Source organism: Peromyscus californicus, unplaced genomic scaffold, assembly GCF_007827085.1.
Source record: "Peromyscus californicus insignis strain IS unplaced genomic scaffold, ASM782708v3 Scaffold_1__1_contigs__length_55948999, whole genome shotgun sequence".
Lineage (NCBI taxonomy): Eukaryota > Metazoa > Chordata > Mammalia > Rodentia > Cricetidae > Peromyscus > Peromyscus californicus.
In genome coordinates, this window is record NW_026294492.1 from 21,565,670 (window position 1) to 21,583,537 (window position 17,868).

Genomic DNA, 17,868 nt, shown 5'->3' on the forward strand with positions numbered 1-17,868 from the left:
CCTGATTCTCCCCCCTCCCCCCGTGCCCCGCCACCACCACATCAGCACCCAGTCTGCCCCTGGGGGCACCTGCCTCACCTCCTCTCACCCCAGCCACCCAGACCCAGGAGTCCCCCAGTCTCACCCACTACCAGAGCCATGCATAGAATTCCCTCCAGACTGGAGCCCAGCAACAGCCACATTAATGCTCCAGGCTAATTAGCTTGTCCGAGTTGAGGCCCGTGGACTCTGGAGCCAGCCAGCCTGAGTCAGGTCCTGGCTCCACCACTTACTAAGTGCATGAACTTGAGCAAGCCACTTGACCTCTGTTTCCTCCTCTGCAGAATGGGACTCCGCAATCCGATGGGGTCAAGCAGAAGAGCTCAATGAGTCAGGACATGTCCAGTGCCTGACACATAGTACACCCATCCATTCTTGGTATCCATGGAGACCGATTCCACTTCCCCACCCCAAATCTACAGAGGCTTACGTCCCCTGTATAAAACACAACAGTATTTGTATATGGCTCCTGGACATCCTATCAGACACTTTAATCACCCCGGAATTATTTATGATACCCAATACAGTATAAGTACAATATAAATAGTTGTTACACTGAATTATGTAGGGAATAATGACAAGAAAAAAGTCTATGCATGTTCAGTATAGATGCAAAGTCTTTTTTTGTTTTTTCAAGACAGGGTTTCTCTGTGTAGTTTTGGTGCCTGTCCTGGATCTCACTCTGTAGACCAGGCTGGCCTCGAACTCACAGAGATCCGCCTGCCTCTGCCTCCCAAGTGCTGGGATTAAAGGTGTGCACCACCACTGCCCGGCTAGATGCAAAGTCTTTCTGAATATTTCCAGGCTGCAGGTTTAATCCAGGGACACAGAACCATAGCCACACAGGGCAAACGGTACTCCAGAAAGCCTGTCTTCGTTGTGAGCACGGTGCAGGAACTGCTCCGGGTGCTCCTTGTCCTTTCTCTCAGAGCTCAGCCCTTTAGCACCAGCTAGCCCATCTCGACAAACACCACCTTTTCTACCTAACCATTGTCCACCTGCAGGTCACCAGAGTGTCTCCAGCACCCCTGCCGACTGTTCAGAGAGTCTACTGAACAGCTTGATCCGGGACCCTTGCTAGCATAGGTTTGTTGTTACTTTTAAAGCCACACTTACTGAGTAGTCAGTCCCCACACAAACCTATTAACTAATGGTTCTCATACCAGCCGGTTAAGATCCCCACTGCACACTGGGCAGTGGTGGTGAATACTTTAATTCCAGCTCTTGGGAGGCAGAGGCAGGCAGATCTCTGTGAGTTCGAGGCCAGCCTGGTCTACAGAGCAAGTTCCAGGATAGCCAGGGCTACACAGAGAAACTCTGTCTCAAAACAAAACAGAAAAATATTTACACTGCACATTGGAGACCCTATGGCCCCCTAAAGCTGACATGTTTCCCACCCAGCTGTGAGCTTGAGGTCAACAAGTATACCCCAGCTTGGGGAACACCAGAATCAGGAGCCCAACATAGACAGCACCAGGTTCAGGAGCCCAGCATGGGGAGCACCAAGGTCAGGAGTAGGTTTCCAAGACGAGTCCAGGAATGGCTGCTGCTGAGATTCCTTCACTGATGGGTGGTGGCCAGACTTGGAGATGCCATAGGAAAGGGAACATCAGGCTATCCTGAAGCTGAAAGAGCTTGGTAGAGATGGGCCTGTATGAGCAGCATGGGAACTCGGAGGCCTGGGCTCTAGCTGAGCAAAATCTCCCCAACCCAGGCAGCAGCTTATGCATCCCGGTGGGCTCATTGGGCACTTTCAGTACACTGGAGGGGGGAGCCGCTTTAGGGCAGAAACAAGACTTGAAGTCCGGTTGGACATTAGACATGCTCATGTGGAGCACCCACCCTGGGCTGACACTGGGATTGTCTGAATGGTAAGATCACCCCTGTCACCAGAGGGCCAGGCAGGTAAGGCAGGGACATACCTCTGCCACTGACTGTGGCCAAGGAAGCAAGATCATGACCTCGTGAGAGAATAAGAGATTGTCACCGTCTGTTTATAGTTGTAGCCAATGGTGGGGGAGGGAGGAGACTTCCTGGAGGAGGGGGACAGCTGGACGATTCAGTTCCAAGTCCCTCGGCTTTGAAGATATTTTCTCCTTTTGCTTCATTTGGTGGTCAGGCCTCCTGCTGAGGAGTGTTGGACGTGTTCCCAGGCATTTGATTACCCAGATTGCCCATGAGGTGCCAGGTACCGTTCTAGACTCCGGAGACATAGTTTCTCCTCTTCCCCAAAATGGCTCCGTTCTCGGGCCCAGTGTGAATCTGCCGACAGCCTTTCCACACAGAGGAAGTGTGTCCTCTTGGTGGAGTTTGTCCCTGCCTCCAGGGGTGGCAGGCAAGGGGGCATTGGGTGGGTGGGGAGATGGTCCCGGCTGGCTGGCTGGCTGCGCTCTGGGCTGGGGTGGGAGTCCGTCACCTGTAAGCACAGCCAGCTGTAGTGAGCAGACACAGTCTGGGGACACTGGCCGGCACCGCTGTGTGAAAATGATGCAGACTCCTTCCTGCTTCCAGGCCAGAGCCCAGGCCTGATAGCTGTGCCCGAAGGAGATGGTAAAAATACCACAGAGTGCAAAGGAAATGGGGTGACACCCATCCTGCCGCTCTCCCCAGGCTCAACCTGCCCTGCCCAACCCTAGCATGCAGAACAGAGAGCAAAGGTCAGGCCGCCTCCACTTCTGCCTGGTCCTGGAGGCCAGGTGCCCCTGGAGGGCCCACCCTGAGTCCCATCTGGAAGCTCTGCCACCGGGTCCTAGACAGGGACAGCTGAACAGGTGTCACCCCAGCAACATGCTTCCCATGTCACTCCATCAAAACGTGGAATTGGAGTCTTTTCTTCCTTTTAAAAGAAGAGTGGAGAAATCACCCCTACTCCCCGGCTCCTGACATGGCCATGTTCACTGTGTAGGTGTGCAGTAGTGTTCAGCAAACATTTTGTATCTCTTCTATGACTGGACTCAGTATCCCACCAGAGACCTGAGGAATGCAGGGGCTCCCCTCCAGTCATTTTTCTTGTTTATTTTGAAAACAACACTATCCAATTTTAGATCCTGTTTTGTTTATCACTTAACATTACTGAATACATTTTGACCATCTTCCTACCATCTATACACACACATATAAACACACATACACACACACATACACACACAATATACACACATACACACATATACACATACATACACACACATACACATATATTTACACATATACATACAATACACACATACACACACAATGCACACACAATGCACACACACACACACACACACACCCCTACCCCTTTGGAGTAGCCACCTAAGAGTTGACATTCTGTTTCCCTTCCTTTTAGGACATTTGAATTACTTCTTGATTTCTGTATTAGAAATACATTCCATAAAGAACGACTTCTAATTTACTGCAGGCAGGTACTCGGGCCAGGCTGAAATTGGGCAATTGTGTGACAGATCACAGGAAGCCATGAGTGGAAAGGCAGGGCCAGCCCGGGCCGCAGAGACTCGGGAGCAGGGGAACATATGAGATTGCACTAGAATATTCTGGTGGAGCAGGGGGAGGAACTCTGAGTAGGTAGCTTTAGTGAGACGGAGAGGTGGGTACTATGTTCAAAGCGTGGGTGATGGCTTTTCCCAGACAAGCTAAGACGGGGGCACAGGTGGCCCTGTGACCAGCAAGAGGGGTCAGGACTAAAGCGACGCTAAGGTGGCCAGTGAGATGATGGAGGGCAGCTAGCAGGGTAGAGGCTGGCGGCTAATGAGATTGTCACCTTTTGGGGGACAGAGGGTGGGCCTTGGAGCAGAGACAGGAAGAGACGGAAGTGAGAACCTTCTAGAAACCCGAGAGTGGTGGGCATGGTGCATAGAGGAGAAGCCAAGGGGCTCATGGCCAGACTACACTCTTGGAGGGCACAGCAAGGTGATGGGGTAGGAGGTAGGGTGCTAAGGCCTCCTGCATTTCACCACCTGCTTTGAGATCCCTGGGGCTGGGGGTAGCCTGGAGACTTGGCATGGGCCACCAGGCTGGAGCCCGCAGTAGAATCCAGAAACCTGGATCGGCACACACGTGTGAGGTGGGAAGAGCAGAACTGTTCCCTCTACCTCAGAGCCTGGGGCAAAGTAGGAATGCCCTCCCCCCGCCAGCCAGAGTATCTGGGCGACCTGAGGCCTAGCCTGAACAAAACCCAGACTCACTGGCCAAATGGAAGGCCACGGACAGTCAGACAACTGAGGTCCAAGTATCCGTACCTGCCTGGCAAACCAGAGTGCTGACAGATAAGGGCTCCACCAGGTCTGGCATCTAATGATCACCCAGAGGATTAGAACGGCTGTTACACTCCTTGATGCTACTAAAAAGCCCTCAGCCTGCCCCAACTCTAGCCCAGCCATACCAGAGGTATGTGGGGGAAAGCTCATGGTCTCCGTGACTAGCCTGGCTACCTCAACACCTCCATCTAATAGACCATCACACTACTGAGATCACCTTGTGTGCCCTGGGAAGGTCCCAGACACCAACTTCAGTGGGCTTTTGTGTTGTACCGGGCCAAGTGGATGGGGCCTTCATGCTCCCGTCTAGAATACTTGCTGGGCATTGAGCAAACCCTCTAAGAGGCCTCAGGCCTCTGGCCTGCCATACAGAAAAACAGCTATGGTTCTTGAGAGTTGTGGGAGAGGACTCTATTGGTGGAGGCAGAAAGGGCTGTTGAGAAAGAGCCCCACCAGAACTCAGCCCTTGACATCGGAGTGTGCCATACCTATCCAGCCACTATAGCCCAAGTCCCTCAGTCCAACTTGGTGTCGTGATAAACCTAGTGACCTTCTGGTATGCTCTGTGAACATTTCATGCCAAGACCCAGAGCCCAGAGAGGCCTTTCATACGTAGTTGAGGGCCAGAGGACTGATCTGGCTCTGTCTGGCAGGCTTCACACACTAGGGTAAGATTGTCTGCTTGACTTATCATGCTGGTGTCCAGCCCTCCTTCACGGGTGCCAAAACCGTGGCCATGGCCGAGGTGAGATCTTCTGTCCTTGTCAAGGACTGACCAAGGGAAGGCCTTGATGTGGAATTATCCTACTCCAAAGTCGTACCTGCCTCCTGTACCATCCTGGCCAGCCCTGAAAGCCCACAGAGGGAGGGGGGTATTGCTAGGAGTGATTTGGGCTGGGACAAGTCTCCCTGTTAGCTTCCTATGGCTGGACAACGCCAAGGCGCCAGACGTTCATTCATGGTTGATCCCAGCACTCCTTTTGGGCCCAAGTTGCCGCCCCCGCCCCCCCCCCTCCACTACAGACTCAGAGCCTCTCTCTCGGGTTGCCCTACAGGCCAACCAGGGCTGAGGCTGGAGCCTTGTGTTTGGTCGCGCCTTTCTCCCAGGGGCTCAAAGCACTTTTATAAGCATCCATAGCCTTCATCCACCCCAGCTGTTGTCTTGTTTGCTCTTTGTATTCTATTATTATATTCTATTAGGTGTTGTGTTTAATCCTCAGGCACCCAGCAAGGGGAATTCCCCCACGCCAGACGTGGAGGAGGCGAGGACGCAAGCCCCACTCCAGCGCCAGCGGCTGGGACTCCAGGCCGGGCAAAGTCCCACACCCCAATTGTGCTCAGCCCTGCTTTTCCCACAGTTGCCTTCAAGCAGGGACAGCAACCAGAGGAAGTGTCCCGGGGAAGCCGCCCCTGTCGGGGTGAACTAGCAAAAGAAAGGTAAGAGGAAAAGTGTGTCCAACGTAGAAACCTGGGCAAGTCCCTTCACTTCCAAGTGTGATAAAAACACATGACCAAGTCATGAGCTGCCCAGAGTCAGCAGGCGTGCTTTGTAAATGCTAGTACTCCGTCTAGACCTATAGATCATTCTCTATAGCGTCGTGGGGTGGATGAGATACCCCCACGAGATGTCCAGCCCAGGCTTCGGATGCTGTGATGAAGAAAACTGGTTTCTGCCTCTCACTCAGCCCTGAGCCTGAGCCCAAAAGAAAAGAGTGGAGAGCAGGGAAGGGAAATGGGTCACAAACCTTGGCCCAGGGCGTCGCAGGGGCCTAAGTGGAAAGAGGTTTTTGGGAGCCCCCGCCAAGGGGAAGCCTAGGTTACCTCAGCCTCTTTACCTCCAGAATGCCCACACTGAAAAGGCCAGCTCAAGCTCCAACAGTGTCCACCAGCCTGCAGGGCCACACTGCAAGGCTGTCACCAACACAGTGCCAGTTGCCCGGAGAAGTGGTCCTTTGTCAACACCCAAAGTTGCCTCCTGCTTGCTCTGCCTGTGGAAAGACCACCCCTCTCCACAGGGGCCAAGCCATGCCCCTCTAGCAGGAGAGACCCCCCTTGTTCCTAAACATGTAATGTTAATGGCAACACAGATACCCTCAGTCCCTCTTCTACAATTCCAAACACCTCCAGGCCCCGAAAACACCAAGTTTTCCTCATAGCTTACTTAGCAAAAAACGAGGCCTAAGCATACATGAGATTGCCTGTAGACTTTTTCCCCCCACTTTGGGTGAATAGTCCCATGCTTGAAAGAGGATTCTTTTATACTTTAAAGAGTATTCACGTGTTTGGTTATGGTATTGTCCCAACCTTGCTGAATTATATATGACATTAGAATATGTATCGTATTATTTTTCTGAAAGTCCAGAAACGGGACTTCTATAACACGTAGTCAGGTTTCTGTTGAGAACTGGTAAATCTACGTTCACCAGCCCTGAGCATTGGCCTCACCATATACTAGATGCTATGCTGAGCTCTCAAGAGGCTTCAGTGGATCCCAGCAGTACTGTGTGTTTCCACGTTGTCAATGAAGAGACTGAGGAACCTTATGGGAGTCACATTAGCTAACTCAGAGATATTGCTGGATTTGAATCCAGGTCGCTGGGGACTTCTGGAACTAGTTATATCTGCTCCTGCCTACTGGGGGGCCACTGGAGACCCCCAGAAGCAGCCCAGAGTGCCAGCCTGCTCAGGTTGAGCTTGTCCAGCCCACCCCGGAAGGAGCTTAGCACAGAAGTTCCCATGGAAAGTTTTGAGATTTCGCGGTATTGAAACCAGATAACTCCTCATAAACACAGCCCACCATAAACACAGCAACATTGGTTCTGGGTGTGTCCCACACCATCCCTCCTGTTCCCAGCCTGTTCCAGGGAGGGAAACCGCCCCAGGCTGAAGACAGGCCAGTGGGACAGGAACTCATGAGCCTTGGACACCAGACAGGCAGAACTGGGTGGTGGGAAGGAACAAGAGGCAGTTCTGTCCCGGGAGAGGAATGTCCCCAACACTCTCCCTGGTATCATTTGTTTTCGAGTTTCTGAATGAGCAGAGAACTTGGAGAGAGTGTTCCCCTACTGCCACATTTTCCAGTTACTTCTTTGTTCCTTCATTTTTTTTGGTTCCCTCCACAATTCACCACACCCAGTCATGCAGCAAACACGTAGTACCTCATGAGCCGAGCTGAACCATCATGCTAATCACCCCGACCTAGATATCACGTGTGCTGCTGTTCCTTGAAGAAAGAGACCATCAGGGAAGCCTGAGCCTGGACTGATTTCTACATGATATTGAGAAGTTAGGAGCTGGGGATACGACTCAGTGACTGAGTGCTTGCTGCGCAAGTGTGAGTACCTGGGCCCCGATTCCCCATGTGCATAAAAAGGCTGGTTGCACCAGGCGGGCGACAGTGGTGCACACTTTAATCCCAACACTTGGGAGGCAGAGCCAGATGGATCTCTTGTGAGTTCGAGGCCAGCCTGGGCTACAGACAGAGATCCAGGACAGGCACCAAAGCTACACAGAGAAACCCTGTCTCGAAAAAAAACAAACCAAACCAAAACAAAACCAAAAACAACAACAACAAAAGGCTGGGTGCGTGGCACACATCTGTAACCCCAGTGTTGGGACATGAGTTCAGCAGATCCCAGGGATTCATTGACTAGTCAATTTAGCCAAAATGACATGCTTCAAGTTCAGTGAGAGACCCTGCGTCCAAAGAGTAAGACAGAGCTATCGCTTCATCTATTGATGAGGATCCTTGAAGTCAACCCCTAGCCTCCGTGTGTACCTGCACAGGTGAGCACACTTGCATATACACACCACATGCATGCACACACAAGAGAAAGGGTTGTTGAATTAATAGCAGCTGCCAAGACCTGACGCTGTCGTTACGTGGGTTTTTCTTTTTTTAATCGTCTGCTTGGAGATAAAGGCCAAGGCAATTGTGTATAAATTAATACTGTGTCTGGGGCTGTTTTAAAATAACAAAGCAGTGCAATGGGAGTGAGGAGTGAGGATGTTCTGAGGAAGTTTTAAGGTGATTGGTGGGCCCACGGGGGTCCCAACACTGCCTTTTTCCTCCTTGCCTGTTTGAACCTTTCTCAATATCAGTTGCAAGATAACATGTAGCCTGAGTTTCCCAAGGACTCATGTGACTCTCTTCACTCCCTCCTTAGAAGTCCCTCAGTCCAGGGTTACCCTGGATATGGAGAGGACTGCATAGGTACTGGAGACTCAGGCCAAGACAGCTCATGCCAAGCAACAATGGCCCCCCAGCTGGTCCAAGAGACCACTCCCCATGCCTTCTTCTCAGCCCCCTACCCACTCACTGGTCCCATATCTTCTCCCTCCAAAATATCTCTCAGATCCACCTACCTTAGCCTCATCTTCTCTCACGAGCGTTCATCTAAGCTGCCATCCTCTTTTCCCACCTGGCGGCCATCCAGGCTACCCGCTCTCCCCTTCAGTGCATCTCATGCTACCTGTTCTCCTCAAGTCCACACCAACTCCTCCATCAGAAGGTGAGCACACGGTGGATAGCAAATGGCTATTTGGTGCTCAGAGCCGGTGAACTAAACACTGAAGTCTGACACTGAAGCCAAATGTAGGGACGTTGCCACAGACATTGTGCTTATGGACAATACAGGGATGTGCCATCTGGGTGTTGGTGACTGGCCCTAACCATCCTGGTGATCTAGAAAGGTCCCTGTGGCTGTAGATGCCGCTTTAAACAAGGATGTGCCGGTGCCTGTGAAGGCCATGTCTCTGTCACCAATCCCAGTCCTTTGTAGAGATGACAATGGTGACCTGGGGGTGGAAGGAGCTTGGTTCCTCTCAAGTTCCTGAGGTTGGGGCTGCAGCTGGATGCCGGGAAGCCTAGACAGCAAAACAAATGTCAGCCTGCTCCCTTCCAGAGGAATCTCCCGAACTGATCAGTTACCCTGGCAGGGGACAGGGCATAACTAGAAAGGACCCAAAAGGCAAGCCTGTTTCTCCTGAGCCCCTAGTCCCAGTCCACGCCTAGGTAAGTGGAAAAGTATTCCTGTTTAATACTTAAATCTCCACCCACTGTTTAATGAAGAAAAAGGCTTTTCCGGACCCCCTCCCCAGCCCCTTAGCCGCCACACACACAGCTTGAGCAGGCCCCACAGGGCCTTGAAAACCCAGCAGTTTGATTTTCCCAGGCCCCTCCCACCCCAAGCAGGGCCCAGAAGGCAGCTTCTCAGTCACGAATCAGCCTGTGCGGCCAGCTCCCAGCCTGGGCCTCTTGCCAGGGGTGTGAGGAGGGAAAGCTCGGCTTCTGCCCTGCCCTCTGAGCCTCTGGCTCAGACCTCACTGGCCTTGCCAATGTCTCTTCCTCACCTCCAAGTCACCCGTGTGTCTCACGGTCCAGCTCAGGGCCCCTGCCTGCCTTTACTGAGAGGCCTCACGGAGTCGATTAGATGACCCCCAACTTCTGATGATGGAGGTACAGAAGACTGCCTGATGAGAGAGTAGCCAGAGACAGGGCAGAGAGATGTTGGGGACGTGTGTAGGCAGCAGGGACCGCTTCTGAATGGCTCCTGACATCCAGCAATGGCTTGGGACAGTACCTTGGGAGTCTGGCCCTACAGCCAGCCAACAATATGGATGCGCCTGCTCCAGCTGAGTTCTAGAATCCGGTCCAAGGATGGAGCCGCCCTGCCTGGTTTCCTCCCAGGCTGTCCTGGAGACCACCCACGTGGACTATCTACTTGGGTTAAGCTAAATTTGCTGTCTCCAAGCTGGGCAGGTCTTCCTCTCTGGACTGCTAAGCCCCCCGCAGCTGACCATGGCACGCACCAGGGCCACAGGGAGAGAGGTGTGAGGAGGAGACCATACTGAGGCAGCTCCCGCCTGGACTGGCTCCTGAGAACGATAGCCCTGCCTGAACTGAAGGCCAGAGGACTGTTGCCTAGTGCTGCTTTGGCCTGCTCTGACCTTGGCCTCTGCCTGACTCTTCTTCCCATTGGCGGCAAGTCTCTCATCAGTACCAAGAATTCCACTCAAGCTGGCCCCATACCTTCCCCTCTTCCTGCTTCCCAGTCTACAGCCCACCTTCTGGTCCACCCAGGTCCTCTCCAGAGCCCTGGCTCTCCCGCAGACCATCTTTTACACATGGATACATCTTTCTGGAATATGCATCCTCTTGCCCCAGGTCTGAGTCCCTGTTCATTGTGGTCAGGACCACGGGACCAGATTGCAATCCTCGTTGGATGACCTCCGACGACTGAAGCCTCATTAAAGGGGAGTAATAAAGGCCGGGCGGAATCCCAGCACTCGCGAGGCAGAGCCAGGCAGATCTCTGAGTTTGGGGCCAGCCTGGTCTACAGAGCAAGATCCAGGACAGGCACCAAAACTACACAGAGAAATACTGTCTCGAAAAACCAAAAAAAAAAAAAAAGTAATAAAGGCCAATTAATGGGCTGTTTAGCAAGGATTGAATGAGAAGTGAGTAATTTGCTTAGCCTGGGACTGGTCACTTTGGGATATTCAGTAAGCGTAGTGATCATGAAATGATGTGACCTTGGCAGTGGCCATTGCTCCTGTCATTACCCCTGAAAGAGTGACGTTCTTGAGGACTGGGTCAATCTTTGTCTTCTATCCACCCCTACACTCTCCTAGTGCCCTGTGTGAACTGCACAGGAAGAGGCCCAGTAAGAAACTGGTTCACATGGACGGAGGTGGGTCCCACCGGGAGGGCAAAAGAGCCCTCTCCCCGCTCCCTACGTCCCCCCAGCTGTGGACAGATCAGACTTGAGAGGATCCAGTGATCCCGCCTTGCTTTGGTTGCTTTGTGTTTACTTATAGGAGCTACCCCTGTTCCCGCCCCTGGCCCCGCCCCCCGGCCCCGCCCCCCGGCCCCGGCCCCGCCTCCACCACTGTCCCCGCCCCACCTGCTCTAGGACCCACCCCTTCCCTGCTTGGCAGAAAAGGAAACTTGGTAAAGGGAGGCTGAGAGGGGCACTCTCTCCAGACTTCGGTTGTTGTCCTGTCTCTTTCTGTAGAAGGTGACCCAAAGCCCAGGACCCTGCCCCCAGAACCCTGAGGTGGCCAACGGTAGCACTTGGGGACTTCAGGGGAGCCTCAGTACCCAGATTTCCTCATGGATATCAGGAACCCCCCCTGCTTAGAGCATCCTATTGCTAAATTCTATAGACCAGGTAACCTTCCCTTCAGGCATTCCAGGTCACCTGCATCTCGGGCTGGTGTGAGGAACCCTTTCCGCCTCTCACAGCCCCAGATGCCCTCCCTGAACCTTCCACCCTGAGTCAGAGAAGACATTATTTCCCCCAGGCCAGCTGAAACTTTGAGCTCTTTGGCCTCTTCTGGTTTATCTGGAGGAAGAGAGATGACGTCATGAGGTAAACCACAAGGCTGGGTGCCTCATGAGCTCTGCTTTTCAGCAAAAGTCACTTGTGCATGCAGAAGGGACAGGGAGTCTGGGGCATTCTGGTTAGAGACGGGCAGGGACGGCGGCGGCAGGATTTTTAACGTGGAACTCCGAGAAGGAAGGGTTCCCAGAGATGTTGGACGTAGAGGCCAGGCAGGGTAGACGAGCGGGCGGCGATGTGGAAACCTTGGTTTTTCTATGTGGCGGGTCAACGTCTAAGCAGGGCAGGCTCATGGCTGGCTGCTCACGGGGTCCCAAGCTGACCTCTGTGGAACTGAAGATCATATTTACTATGGCATGCGAAGAGTGGCAAAAGTAAGAGGCTGGACAACCGGTGCAGTTAATGTCTCTGCTACCTCCTGAGAGGGGACTCTGTGAAGCAGGCATTCCCCGTGCACAAATGGGCAGCAGGGAGTTGGTGACTCCCTGGCCAGGGCTTCCAACTCTAAATACAAAACCTGTCTGGCAGCAGGCTGGCAGTGTCCGCTTGAGTCCCGGGTGACTGACTCCCACCTCGAGCCCCAGCTCCCATCCGCTACCTGCCCCCTAGAGAGGCCCGCTGCCCGGGTGGCAAGCCTGTGCCTTTCTATCCTTCCCTCTGCCCCCTGGGTGAGCTATTTCCTCTCATTATTTCTTTTTCCCTTTCTAAGACAAACAGCCCATGAGAAAAGGAGCTCAAACCCTTCAATATTAGAGCACAGACCGTCTAGACCCCATAAGCCCAGTCCTGCGCTTTACTGACAGCGGGAGCCACAGAAGGAAAAGGATGCATGCAGCCAGGACCACATAGTTAACAAGGGAGGGAGCAGTCAGGGCTCTGCCCTTTCCCATCAATGTTGGCATCTTCTAGTCCACCATTTTAGTCCACAGTGCTCGTGGCACGCTAGCGGAGACTGGGTATGTTATAAAGAAGTGACTTTTGGCTCATGCTTCTGGTCTGAGATCAAAGTGCCACATCTGAAGTTTTTGTTTTTTTCTGGAATAACCTTGAGGTAGCACAGGACATCATGGGGTAGGAGACCTAGCCAAGGTGGCTGATATAAGTAGACTCTAGCCCAGCGGCTCTCAACCTGTGGGTCGTGACCCCTTTGGGGGTCAAATGGCCCTTTCACAGGGGTCGCCTAAGACCATCAGAAACACAGATATTTATATGATTCATAACAGTAGCAAAATTACAGTTATAAAGTAGCGACAAGAATAATTTTATAGTTGGGGGGGGGTCACCACAACATGAGGAACTGTATTGAAGGGTCACAGCATTAGGGAGGTTGAGAACCACTGGTCTTGAGATAACCCATTGATCACATGGATGGTTCATGAGGGTAGAACCCTAGTTACCCCTTAAAGTTCCCATCTCTTACTGTCTTCTAATGTGATTTCAATTTCAATATGAGTTTGAGACGAACAAACCACATTTAAACAACAGCAGGCTCCTACTGAGGTCTCCGTCAGTCATTTCAAAGAAACAGCCAGCTTTGAGCAGAGGCAAAGCTGGAGCTGAGGAACATTGTGAGGGGTGGGATGGAGCTGGGAGGTGTGCCTCAAAGCCAGAGGAAGACACATACTTTATCATTTTCCCAAGACTCACTCAATACCTTGGACATAAGAATTAGTCATAAGCAACTGCCTGACCCCAAGTCCGTGGTTCAGTGAGTTGATGTCCCAATGGTGGTTTGCTGACTTGTGGCCCAGGATGACACAGAGTCCCCAGGGAAAAGCTAGAGAGCCTACTGGACCAGCTTGGTGGTCTATGATTTCTCTTTCTGCTGCTTAGAATTGGGACATACCCTTTCGCCTGGCTGCCGGGACTTCAGAGCAAGGGTAGTGGGGAGGGCTGACAGAGGCGGAGTTGTTATGGGGCCTGGGATTCTCTCCTGCTTTTCTGGCTTCTGCATCCTTGGCTGCAAAATGGAAAGTCAGCTGGCCTCTGGGCAAGTTCCCAGCCGAGAACCAGGCTCTGCCTCAGCTCTTCTTGGGAAGGTCAAGGTGATTTAAGGCAAGCATAGGGGTGAGGCCTGCACCCACATTTTACTCCAAGATCTTCTAGACTAAGCTTGGAGCCTGCTCACCCTGACTTCCCGTCTTCCCAGGGCTCCCTGAGACCAGACAGCCAGAACCTCAGAGCTCCGTCTCTTGCTTTTTGCTTCATCTGAAAGGAGAGGCAGGGGGTGTCTAAGCTGAAAGGCCTCCCAAATCTGATTTCACCAGCCATTCCTTACATGCAGTGAGTGAGGCCAGGAGAGGACAAAGGGTTTATCCAAGGTCACAAGGCAAGCCAGACACCGGGACTCTTCCCACCACATCAGCTGCTTCATGTTTATGCCTGAGCAAAACACTCTCATGGGAGAGCTGGGAGCAGACGGGCTGGGGAGGATGTCTTCCTTACCATCTCCATCAACGTTAATGCCATCATCACCAGGGGCAGCCTGACCCTTTAGCACTGGTGCAGTGCCGTGGATGTGTCTTTGCTTCCCCATTCATTCATTCGCTCATTCGTTCGTTCCTTCCCAGAGGCTGCCAGGGAGAGGCAGGCTGTCTGGCTCTTTTGCCAACCAGTTGCATGACCTTGAGCGAGCTCCTCTCCATCTGTTTCAGCTCCTTGGCTGTGTGGAAAGGACACCAAGGTGTTCCTTGGGGTGCTGTTAGGAGGCTTAAGTCCGGTCACTCCTGCGAAGTGCTCAGAACAGAGCCTCCCACCTAATCTGTGCCTAGGCGATGCTATCATTCATTCACCTACTCGGCTCTGCCTGTTTTCCAAGAGATTTGAGATATTTCACATTGGGAGCCTATGAAAGAATGCACGAGCCCAGGGCTGAAGAGGAGAGTGTGGGGCTGAGCACACTGCCGCATGTCAGCTCTGAAGGTGAAGGCCGTTGGTAGCAAGTGCTCCTTTTCTCATCCAAGGAGGTACTCCAGCTCCTTAGGAGAGATGTTTCTGCTTCAGACTTCACAAACGGCCTTAGTGCAATGGTAAATGGCCTTGGTGCAATGGTAGGGCCTCCTGTTTCCACCATTACCACACCCTTTACAGTCGATCTCTAAAAAGCCCAAGGTCTCCTCCCTGCCTCCAGACCTCACGTCTGGGGAATCCCAAGCACCACTGGTCACCAAGCCATACCTTCTACTGTCCAGGTGGATGTTTGGAGAAGCCAGAATTGTCCGTTTGAGCCACCCGTGGAAAGTCTAGGAAACAAAGGCAAGTGACTAGAAAATACAGGGCCTTCCCCCTGATGCGGAGGGAACCGCTTCTTCTAGTAACTTACCAGCAACCAGAGCAGTGGGCACCCAGGAGTGGGGCAGAGGCTAGAGTGGTCACTGAGAATTCCCAGAGCTGCTCATATTCTCATGCTGGCTTTCCCTTCTCTCAAACACCACAAATGCAGAGGGGGAAAGGGGAGTGGGGTGCTCCACACTGGGTCACTTGAAAGATGAGGGGACCCAGTACGGAACGTCTCATTTCATCTCCTCCAGGACCCCTGAGGAGTGGCAGACCTCTCAGTGTGGCCTGAAACCATCCCGTAGACAGATGTCACCTGAGAATTGAGCTCCACACATAAATACAGTAGGTGCACATGCACACAGCATAACAAACCCATCCTATAAAATTCTGTGTCTATTGCAGAAAACATGTGTGGCCCCCAATTCTTCGGCACCTCTTAGCTCAGGGATTCCATCCTGGGCTCTGATGGGAGTTACCTTCCCACTCAGCAACTCTCTTCCCAGACCCTAGTCATGATTCTGAGGGTGTCTTCCCCAGCAGCCTATAGCTTTCTGTCATTAGTCTTCAAGTGGGGGCAAGTATTTTCCTGCTTGCATTCATCAGTGTGGACAGTGGTGAGGGGCATCTCCTGAGGTCACCCCTCATTGGGTCTCCAAGAATAGCTATGCCTCTATGTCTTATTCTCTGAGTATGTCACTTGGATGGAGGTAGAATGGGACCAAGTAGGATGTGATGACTTGCCATAGCAATGTTGGCACATACATGAGTCATGAGAATAGTTTGCCAAAAGGTATTTTTGAGGTACAGTATAAGACAGTGGTCCTCAGCCTTCTAATGCCATGACCCTTGAATACAGTTCCTCATGTTGTGGTGGGCCCCCAACCATAAAGTTATTTATTGCTACTTCATAACTCTATTTTTGCTACTGTGATAAATTTTAATATAAATATCTGACCTGTTGAGAGCCACTGATAGAAGACATGAGTGTAAAGGAAGTCCCAGACGTTCCTTGGATAGATCATAGAAAGCCAACATCCTCAGGGAGGGCACTAAGGCAAGACAGTTCCATTTAGTTTGAGTCTTGGTCTTGGCTGGTGGGTGGAGAGTGTCCAGTCCCCTCTAGTCTCTCTGTCCCTGTCACCTCTTAGCTGATTGCATTAGCCTTCTCCCCAAGCCATGGCTCTGGCCCTCTAGTGACCCTGCACACCTATTCTTCAGCTGTTTCCCAGAGGACACATTGACAGTGCTTTCTAGACATATAAGCAGTGAAGTCTCCCCTGGGTCAGAGTGTCACCGACTCTCAATGACCACGGGAAACAGAAGACACTTGGGTCTTCAGGGTAGCCTCACTTTCCCCTCCCTCAAGGGAACCCTAGACTTCTAGCCAAAGGACTTAGGCCTTTCATGTTCTAGGTCCCTTCATTCAGACCTTGTCCTCCCTCTCCTACCCTCGAGATACAGCCCAACACCTCCATCTGCCCCGCTTCTCCTCAAGGCTAGCCTGACTATGGCATTGCAGGAAGTGGAGAGCGTTCTCAGAATGCTTTGCCTTCATGTGCTGGGAAAACAGCCTTGGGAACCAGATGGAACTAAAAGGGACCAGGCTCTAAATGAATGCCCCAAGTCCACACAAGAGAATTTTAGACACAAGGACAAGGGAGGCAGTCCTATGAGGACGGAGTGGAGGCTGGGTTGATGCATGTGTTGGCCAGGTACTCACAAAGTGCTGGCCCCAGCCAGAAGCTAGGGGAGAACAGGGTGTTCAGAGCCTCCAGACGGAACCAATGTACCAAAGCTCATGGGAGACCCGGGTTCCTGATGCGGCAACACTGGATTCCCTGGCAGCTCTACTAGCCTCGTTAGTTACCTAGACCAACCAAGTCTCTACTTTTCCTTAAGATGTTTTTTTTTTTTTTAACCAAGATCCTTTCTATTCAACTGGGAGAGGACATTATGATAATGGATATAAAGTGTATTGCTCAGTACCTGACTGGCAAGGAGCCATCTCTAAATGGCAGTTATCATTATTATTGTTTTGTTCCAATTCTAGAGCAGGGTCCCTGTCACAGGCTGGGTTCCTCGGGGAGCTGACTCTCAGAGGGAGAGGCTTAGGTTAAACCTCTGTGGACAGGGACAAAGATACAGCATACAGGGACAAAGAGATGCTGATCTGGGGTTGGGCCCATTGGGAATTCGGCTGCTAGAATTGCTCTGTAGAGTCTTGCCATGTTGGGCCAAGATTGCTGGGCCTTTCTGTGCTCACCGCCTTCAGCCCTTGAAACTGCACTGCCTGAGAAGAGATGATGTCCTAGGAGAGGCTCCTCCCTACAGCTAAGGCCATTCCTGAAGGGGCAGACAGCCAAACAGACACACTTCCAGTTAATGCGGCAACACGTCCTTCACCAACAGATGACCCAGGATTATGGCAGCTCCTGTCATACCCATGTATTAAACATGCAGAGTGAAAACATTCACCATTCATTCAAAACCTAGAGTTGATGGTGGCAAAGTCTAGTCGCCCGGGTGGTCTGAGTTAAGGGAGCCTTTCAGATGCAATGTCCTAGTGGTGGATGGGGGATGGAGTTCAGCCGAAGAAACACCCCAATGGGGCTGGACAGGAGGTAGTCATGTGAGGTTTGATCAGGCGTGGTGGCTTGGCCTTGCCCAAGACTTGCACAGAGGAGGCTCCTCGGTTGTCTGAATGAGCTTGCAGGTAAGCAGGGCACTGCCCATGGCCATTTCAGCTGCTGCTCCCCTTCATAAAGGCAAGCTCCTGGGGCTCCGCCATTGGAGGGTGGAGTCTCCCGATTGGCTAATCCTTCAGAGTCTTCTTTTTTTTTTTTTTCCAGTGCTTTGTTTCCAAGGGCTATTCTTCCTCTAGCCCTGGTGTCCCCACATCCCAGGCCTGAATAAAAGCCTCTTGTACACACTCCACACACTTACGGCTA